At 36.0% G+C, this 9,301-nt stretch overlaps 1 protein-coding gene across 4 annotated transcripts in view; it reads right to left on the bottom strand.

Moving 5' to 3' along the window:
- Positions 1-9,301, bottom strand: part of PPA2 (inorganic pyrophosphatase 2) — a 97,304-nt gene that overhangs the window by 41,045 nt on the left and 46,958 nt on the right. The window lies entirely within an intron of this gene.

Below are 9,301 nucleotides of genomic sequence, written 5' to 3'. Positions count from 1 at the left end.
GAGCTTCTCCATCTTTGCTGACTGTGTAGAGCTTCTCCATCTTTGCTTGCAAAGAATATAATCAATCTGATTTTGATATTGACCATCTGGTGATGTCCATGTGCACCGTCATCTCTTACGTTGTTGGAAGAGGGTGTTTGCTATGACTATTGTGTTCTCTTGGCAAAACTCTGTTATCTTTTGCCTGACTTCATTTTGTACTCCAAGGCCAAACTTGCCTTTTTCTCCATTCCAGTCCCCTATGACGAAAAGGACATCTTTTTTTGGTATTAGTTCTAGAAGGTCTTGTAGGTCTTCACAGAGCTGTTCAGCTTCTTCAGCATTAGTGGTTGAAGCACAGACTTGGATTACTATGATACTTGAATGATTTGTCTTGGAAACAAACCGAGATCACTCTGTCATTTTTGAGATAGCACACATGTATGGCATCAGACTCTGCTTATGAGGGCTACTCCATTCCTTCTAAGGGATTCTTGCTCACAGTAATAGATATAATGCTCACCTGAATTAAATTAGCCCATTTACATTCACTGATCCTAAAATATCGATGTTCACGCTTGCTATCTCCTGTTTGACCACCTCCAATTTACCTTGATTCATGGACCTAACACTCCAGATTCCTATACAAATTGTTCTTTACAGCATCGGACTTTACTTTCACCAATAGATACATACACAACTAGGTATCGTTTCTGCTTTGGCTCAGGCTCTTCATTCTTTCTGAAGGAATTTCTCTGCTCTTCTCCAGTAGCATATTGGATACCTACTGACCTGGGGGTTCATCTTTCAGTGTCCTATCTTTTTGCCTTTTCATACTGTTCAAGGGGTTCTCAAGGCAAGAAGCTGAAGTAGTTTGCCATTCCCCTCTCCACTTAAGGGCTTCCCTTATGGCTCAGCTGGTAAAGAATCCACCTGCAATATGGGAGACCTGGGTTCGATCCCTGGGTTGGGAAGATCCCCTGGAGAAGGGAAAGGCTACCCATTCCAATATTCTGGCCTGGAGAATTCCATGGACTGTATAGTCCATGGAATCACAAAGAGTCAGAGCAACTTTCACTTTTTCCACTTAGGCATAGACATGAATAATAAATAAGCACTAAAAATAACATATTCATAAAATTCTTCTATAAACATACTATTTTTCCTTATGGTAAAGAACAGTCCTCAAATGAATTTGTAATTAACTTCTTACTTAATTCGGAGAAGGCAAATGACAACCCACTCCAGTACTCTTGCCTGGAAAATCCCATGGACGGAGGAGCCTGGTGGGCTGCAGTCCATGGGGTCGCTAACAGCTGGACATGACTAAGCGATTTCACTTTCACTTTTCACTTTCATGCATTGGAGAAGGAAATGGCAACCCACTCCAGTGTTCTTGCCTGGAGAATCCCAGGGACGAGGGAGGAATATATGAAAGTTCACAATGCATGAACATGTGGAAATCTCAGATGAGGAATAAAAACTATGAAACTTTCAAAAAAAGAGGACAAATGACGGACAGTCGAAAATGAAAAATGATGAATTTCATAGCAGAACTTGGATATGTCAGAAAAATCAGGCAAGTAGAAGACAGAACAATGGAAATTATGAAGTCTGGAGAACAGTAAGCAAGAAAGACCAAATACACATGAAGAGAGCTTCAGTGACCTGTGAAACAAAGAGTGGTCTAAATATAATAGATACCAAAATTAACTCAGAATCAATTAAAGATCTGAAACCATCAACTTCTTAGAAGAAAACACAGGCTGGAACCTCACTGACGTCAGCCTTAATAATGTTTTTGTGGATCTGACTCCAAAGGCAAGGAAAACAAAAGCAGAAATAAACAAATAGGACTACATCAACCTAAACAGCTTTTTTGAGCAGCAAAGGAAACCATCATTAAAATGAAAAGGTAACCTACCTTTGAATGGGAAAAGATATTGCTAGTTGTATATCTGATGATGGACTACCAACCAAAATATATCAAGAACTCATTACAATAACAATACAACAACAAAAAACCCCAATTCAAAAACGGGCAGAGGATCTGAACAAAGACATACAGACGGTCAACAGGCACATGAAAAGATGTTCAACATCACTATCAGGGAAGCGCAGATCAAAGCTACAATGAGATACCACCTCACACCTGCTACAATGGCTATTCTCAAAACGACAAGGAATAACAAATGTTGGGGAGAGTGTAGAGAAAAGGGAGCCACTGTAAACTGCTGGGAGGACTTAAATCAGTGCGATCACTATGGAAACCTGTACGGAGATTTCTGAAAAATAGAGAGGCCAGGGACACATGTGGGGAGATGAATATCATCAAATTTGGTAAGGCGATTTCATTTCCTAACTGAACATATACCAAAACCGTCATCAATCATTCTAGTTCCCAGACTGGACTATCTAGCCAGCAATGAAGAATAGATTAACAGAATGGTTTTCAACTAGAAAGAATCCATAAAATCACTCAGGGAGATTTATAAACTATATATTATGCACACCTCTAACTTCCCACCCACTTCCCCATATGGAGAACTAACTGTACCTCCATGAAAAAGAGAAGAGAAAAGAAAAGGAAAATGCTGTTGCTCTAGTATTATTTTCACAAACGACAACATAAAGTGAGGAAAGCATTATAATCAGATGAGGATTTTTGTTTCTATTTTTAGACAAAAACCAGTAACTCAAATGTAACGCCATATCTCCTTACATTACTTAAAAAAAAAAAGAAGATACTAGATAACGTGCTTATGTTTGAAGTTCTGCCCAGAGAGTAAAAAGGAAAAGGAGTCTCCGATTCTATGAGATGCCAGCAAAGGAAGCCACAGAAGCACACGAAGCTCTTGCTCCAGTACCGCCGACGCTGCTTTCACAGGCCTGAACACGTGCCCAACCGGCCTCTAAACAAAGTCCACAGGAAGCAGAACATATGTTTCTAATGACATTTTATAAACATCCATAAGAAAGAATAATTGTATCCTGTAATACTCACTGTATCTTCCACATCAAAAACAGAGGTTCCAGCTCAGAGAACAGTTTTAATTGTTATACTTACTCAGGATCTCTCAAAGGTTCTCATGTTTTCCACACTGGTCTACATATCTTATCAATGTCTGTACTAAAAATATATACTAACATCATGAAAAAATGGAAATAAATATACTTCAAAATAAGTTAAAACCAATCACAGCATTTCTACATAGAAGACTGTCTGTACTGTATCAAGAAACTCTCTTGGCAAAGACTTGGTGGATTTCTTTCCCAAAATATAAATATTTATTGTCATTTCATGAGAAATTTTACATGACCAACAGAATTAAAACCATCCGAGTGCCTTGTATGTAGTAATCCAAATGGTTTTCTAACCTAATTTTAATTGGAAGCACATAATCCAGTGGCTAAAAGCTTAGACTTTGGGTCAGCCAGCCCTTCACTGAAGTTTCATCTCCACCACTTAAAGCTTCCCTAAAGTACCTAAAAACGTGCCAGTGTCCCCAAGAAATCTATCTCATGATCCCGTAAGTGTTTCATTAAGCACTAACTCTGAAGATAATTTAGGTCTTACGATCGGCTAAAAATAATGGATTGAAATATTCCTAAAACAACCAAAATTTAGAGAAGAAAACTCTACGGACCATTTACTGATTAGAGGATCAACCCCACAACATTAGAGATGAAGAACACGTCAGGAAGTTATGTGACCTTTCTAAGGTCAGATAACTAATACATACAAGGGAGGGTTTTAGAATTAAGGTCTCCTCTACTCCTCACATCATAGGAATATAACTGAAGCCTGAAAAAACACTGGGAGAGGTCAAGGTTCAAAAAAAGAGGCTAAAGATTCCCAGTAATTTAATTCTACTCTTAATTATAGTACATTTTACTCAATTTGTTCCTATTCCTCAACCACTTCCTCCCACACTCCAGTCCTACCCACCCAGGCCCTATTAAGCCATACCTATTAATGAAATCAAAAGAATGAAGATCAAAAGAGCCATCTTTTTTTACTAGGACTTCTAATCATAATTATCCCACTGATGCTTCAATTATTTAACAGCAAGTGGTCAGCACTCCCAGAAAACCAAGGCCACAGATACTTTTCTGAGGGGCGATGCGATGCAGTGGTGAAGAGCATGGGCTCTGGAGTGCAACTGGATTCCAGGGGCTCCCATAAGCCTTTAGAGAAGTCACCAACTGACCCCTGCCCCCAACAACCAATGTCTCAGTTTTCTAATTTGAAAAAAAAAAAAAAAGAGAGAGAGAGAGAACACTAGCACATCTTGACTGAACTCAGGCAAACATTAAGCAGATATAGCAAAAGAAGCATCCAGCATAGTTACTAGACATACAGTAATTATTCCAGAAAGGTTAGAACTTTGAGGATGACAATGGTGACATGCCAGCCCCTGTCTGCACCAAGTGCATGCTCAGGAAAGCAAACGGAACTCCATCCTTTCAGGTTACAGAGGTTAACATGAATAGTTTCCCCTAAGATTACTATGTTGTGCCCTATTTTTCCCTAAATGACAAGATTAACTTGTTTTTCAGGAATTAAGCAAATCAAATATCAGTTAATTTGGCTTATTTTTAAAATAATAATTGAAGGGGCACTAGAAGTATTTAGTTAGCACATGAAAATTTAAGTCAAATAGATTTGGCCTTGAAAGAAAATAAGCTTCCCTGGTAGCTCAGAAGGTAAAGATGCTGCCTGCAATGCAGGAGACCCATTCAATCCCTGGGCTGGGAAGATCCCCAGGAGGAAATAGCAGCCCACTCCAGTGTTCTCGCCTGCAGAAGTCCATGGACAGAGGAGCATGGCGGGCTACAGTTCATGGGATCACAAAGAGCTGGACACAACTGAGTGACTAACACTTTCTTTTTTTGAAAGAAAATAAAAGAAACTACATAGTTTGACTTTCAAATTTCTTTAAATGTAAGGTGAAATTATACAAATGTGAAATAAAGATAAATTCTGATAATTTCAGGACAAGTATAATGCTGGCCTTTGAAAAAGTCCCAACTACCTCTTTTAAATAATTCCCTTATTACTCATATGATTTATTCATCCCAGAATGTATCTACATCAATATAATTGTTCTGTTTATCAATTTTTGAAAACTTTAACATCACTGTACAGGCAGTATTTATTACAGGACAATAGATAACAGTTTTCATTTAATACCAAAGAAAATAAATTTTTATTACTCTGCAAGTTGACATAGCTTCCAGACTTAAAATATCTCCTCATGACATTACTTTACCTGACATGAGGTCCTTAGGCATTGTTGGCAGTTCTGAAGAGGCTCAAACATCTGTTTGGTGAGTATCTGAAGCTTGACATTATAGAAACTGCTTGCTTTAACCAAAGAAATGACATATGCCCTAGGTTTACAATTTCAATCTTCTTAAAAAGCTCTGAACTTGGTTATTTCATAACCAAGAACTATTATCCCTAATAGCCTAGGCGTTCTCTACTAACAACTTAGCTGCCCTTCGTAAGGAGTCTTATTAACTCTTACAAATTAAGGTACCATTAGGAGCATTAGGGGTTGGAACCTAATTACAGAGCATTAAACAGTCTTGGTGCTCGTCAAGTGTTAATGAGCCAGTCAAAGTGCCCAATTTTCTACCAAACAGGATACGGAATTTGTTTTCAAATGTTATTTAGACTTTTTTTTAGATTTTCAAAGCAGCTACTCCAATTTCAGGAGGCAAAACTTGAAGATTTAAATAATAAAGTTAAAATGACAAATATAGCTACCAACCAGTTTCTAATTGAAATGTGCTCTCTTATGCAACGACACTTTTAGTTTAGTCAAATCAAAGTTTAAAAACCTATACACATTAAAACTGAATATTACGGTCTACTGAAGTCTGTACATGTTCATTAGGATCAAAGAAGTTATTACCTAACAAATAAAACAACACCAGAACTTCCTTGCAAAAACATAAATGTGTGCATATTAATATGGAAAAAAAAAAGAGAGAGATAAAGTGTACAGTCTTTGTTTTCAAAAAAGAAAAAATAGGTACTGACCATTTTAAAAACAGCTTCTTTTTTTAAGGTAGTAGAAATAAATAGCAGGGACTTATTTTTTAAGTGTCTAAGTAACAATTAAAATATACAGGAAATATTTAAAAAGTTTCTCTATACATTTCTACATTGCACACATCTTCAGAAAACTACTGATTTTTAAAAAAATTTCCAGATAGTTACCCTTCCTTACATGGTTTTAACCCTTCTTCATATTGGATAAAAATGCCAAGTATAGATGACAATGTTTAAAACTGTTAAAAAATCATACTCCTTTGTGATAGAAATTTCAACTCATATACAGTAACTTATACTTAAGGTTACTGCATTAGATATTTTAAGATTATTTAAGTATAAGTTGACCAACAAAACAAAATAAACTATTTCTGACATGTATACTCTGACATGTATGAACTCAATTTTCCCAGGCATCTTCTGTAAAAATTTTTGGAAACGTACACCTGTCAAAAATGAAAATAAAGAAGAGAATATGAAAGAATCTAAGAAAGCATAGGACTAATAACCCAGAAAGGCAAAGAAAAGAAGCCCCATGATGACAGCTATGCAGCAGGCTTAAGAATAGAGCCTGTCCAAAATCAGTCATTCAATAAACAGCATGAAAAATGAAGTGAATGACACTCATATAATACTGTAAATGCTATTCAGTAGTTTTCAACTATCAGATTAAACATGATAAACAGCTATGGTGAAAGAACAGAACCTACACATTATAAATGCTGATACTATAGAACTCATAGTATAGCTGAGGGAAGCTGGGAGGTAAGGGGCACAGAAGAAAACACAGGTAGGAACCTCAATGTCCTGGTTTTACACTGGGCAGCCACCAGTTACTGTTCAAAATTAATGAAGCAATAAATATAGTTTGAAGTGTAATACCTAGAGCTATTAAGTAACAGAAGAAGAAATGTGGTAACAAAATTGAGAAATGTATCAGATGTTAAATTTCTAATCTTTCAAAGCAGCAACTTGAAAAAAAAGAAACAGAGGTATGAGGCACATTGATTACAGAAGAGAAGGTATCAATCGAGAACCAAAAACATATGGGAAAGAAGATACCAGAAGTAAGATTGGGGGGTGGAGGCGGGAAAGAGAGCATTACTTTTCATTTTATGTATCTTCTTTATACTTCTGAGATTTTATTTCTAAATATATGACTATTCTTATAATTTAAAAAAAAAAAGTCATCCAAAATCATGTGTTTGTGATTTTAGAAGGAAAGGGACATATAATAAAATGTTTAAAAGTTACCTGGTTTAAGATTAAATATTGTTGATTTATTTTCAAAGATTTGCAGTAGATAGAGAATAGCATCAAACTTTTAATATCTATTCGCTAGTATTTATTCAATCATATGAATCCAAACATACATTCTTATGTTGCTACATTAAAACCATGAGTTGTTACAAGAGACATTTCCCCTAATCTCAAAATCATGAAGTTGATTCCTTTATTTCTGAGGTCCCCTCACTCTTGCCAAGGTTCTATTTTTAACCTGTAACATTATATAAATAAGCCATGTACTTATAATATTTAAACTTCTCCTGAATTATAAGTTATGTATCTTTAGAAGATGAATTATTGTGATACAAGATAGAGCTATAAAATATTGTGATCAAGTCATATAATCTGATTTTGTAAAAACTTCTTCACGAATTTAGGAAGCTTTCAACTCCTGTGTTAGCGAGCATCTCTCAGTTCTCATCCCCTCCGATTCTCCTCTTTAGAGGTGCTAATGAAAACACAGACAACACAACAGGCTAAGTAGTGAAGAAAAAAGTAAGGTTAGGAATGATCTCTGTCCATTAACATTTGCATTCTAACCTTTAGGGAACTCTAGGAGTAACATACTTATGTAATTTGGTTTCAAAACTGCTAGTTACAAATACTGTAAAAATTACACAAACATGAACTGCTCAGTATAGTATGGTAGATGGATAGCAGACTTTATAATCAGACCAAAATGAGTTCAAATCATGGTTCTACTACTTATAAAAGCACAAACTTGGGCAAATTATTTAAATCCTTTTGAGAGTCTTCTAAATTAAGAATAATAACCAGTGTTTGCATATGTTAGGGAATTTAAGATGTTAAATCACATCTCCAACAGTACTGGGTAAAGACTGGTTTCCTTAGACTCTCAGCCTCTCCAGTTTAAAGGGACATTCGTCAGTACATTTTGTGACTTTAGTGTGCCACATCACAAGTGAATTAGCTGAATGATTTGTTTTTGCTGGCTGTTTCATCATTATATTATCAGGTCTCATTAAAGAAGAAGCTAATGTATTAAAAAAACTCTTAAGCTGGACATTTATTCTTGTTGCATATACATACACACATATATAGGCATATATATATATACACACACACACGAGAAATATGATAATAAAGAAACTCAGTAAAATAATTAGATAAGAAATATATATAATTTAATATGGGCTCAGTCTCATATTTTAATTGCAGTTTTCATGTTTTAGTTTTGGCCCTGAGGTTATATGTACTTCACCCTATTAGATCCCTTCCTTTCTCAATTGCAAGCAAGAATGGCATAAAATTTCTCTTGCTCCATGTTCAAGAAAAGATTTTAAATGCACATAAATTAAGAGAAAAAATGTGTTAATGAGCTTCAGTCAACTCAGAAATGGTATACTTTCCTGTTTAGATAAGAACTGAGGTCTAGAAAAAAACAGGATCCTGAATAAGGATGAAACTAAAAGGAGAAAGGTTAGAAAAACAGGGGGGGAAATTGGTCAAAGAATAATAATAGTGGCCATATATTCAATACTTGATGTGACAACCAGATGCTTTAGGTAAATCATCTCTTATACTGTGAACAACCTCACAAGTAGGTATAATTACCTCCACTGATAGATGAGCAAACTGAAATTCAGAAAGGTTAAATGATCTATCCAAAGTCACTTGGGTAGGAAGTAGCACAGCCAGAATGCAAACTGCAGTCTGTCTGACTCCAAGGAAAGTCAACTCTTCATCACACAAACTATGTTGGGAATTTAAATTTCCAGGACATCAAAATTTTGCTAGAAGGCAGTTATCTTTCCCTTCAATTGTACAAGAGAAAACAAAAACTAGGTATACAAACAGTTTACGTCCTTGATGGCTTCCCTACTCACTTCCCTAGTGACTCAGATGGTAAAGAATCTGCCTGCAAGGTGGTGGAGCAGGGTTCCATCCCTGCGTTGGGAAGATCCCGAGAAGGAAATGGCAACCTATTCCATGGTTCTTGCCTGGAGAATTCCA

The sequence above is a fragment of the Oryx dammah genome, unplaced genomic scaffold (genome assembly GCF_014754425.2).
Source record: "Oryx dammah isolate SB20612 unplaced genomic scaffold, SCBI_Odam_1.1 HiC_scaffold_3, whole genome shotgun sequence".
NCBI lineage: Eukaryota > Metazoa > Chordata > Mammalia > Artiodactyla > Bovidae > Oryx > Oryx dammah.
Note: the sequence above shows the minus strand (reverse complement) of the source record. Positions and strands in the feature narration are given on the sequence as shown.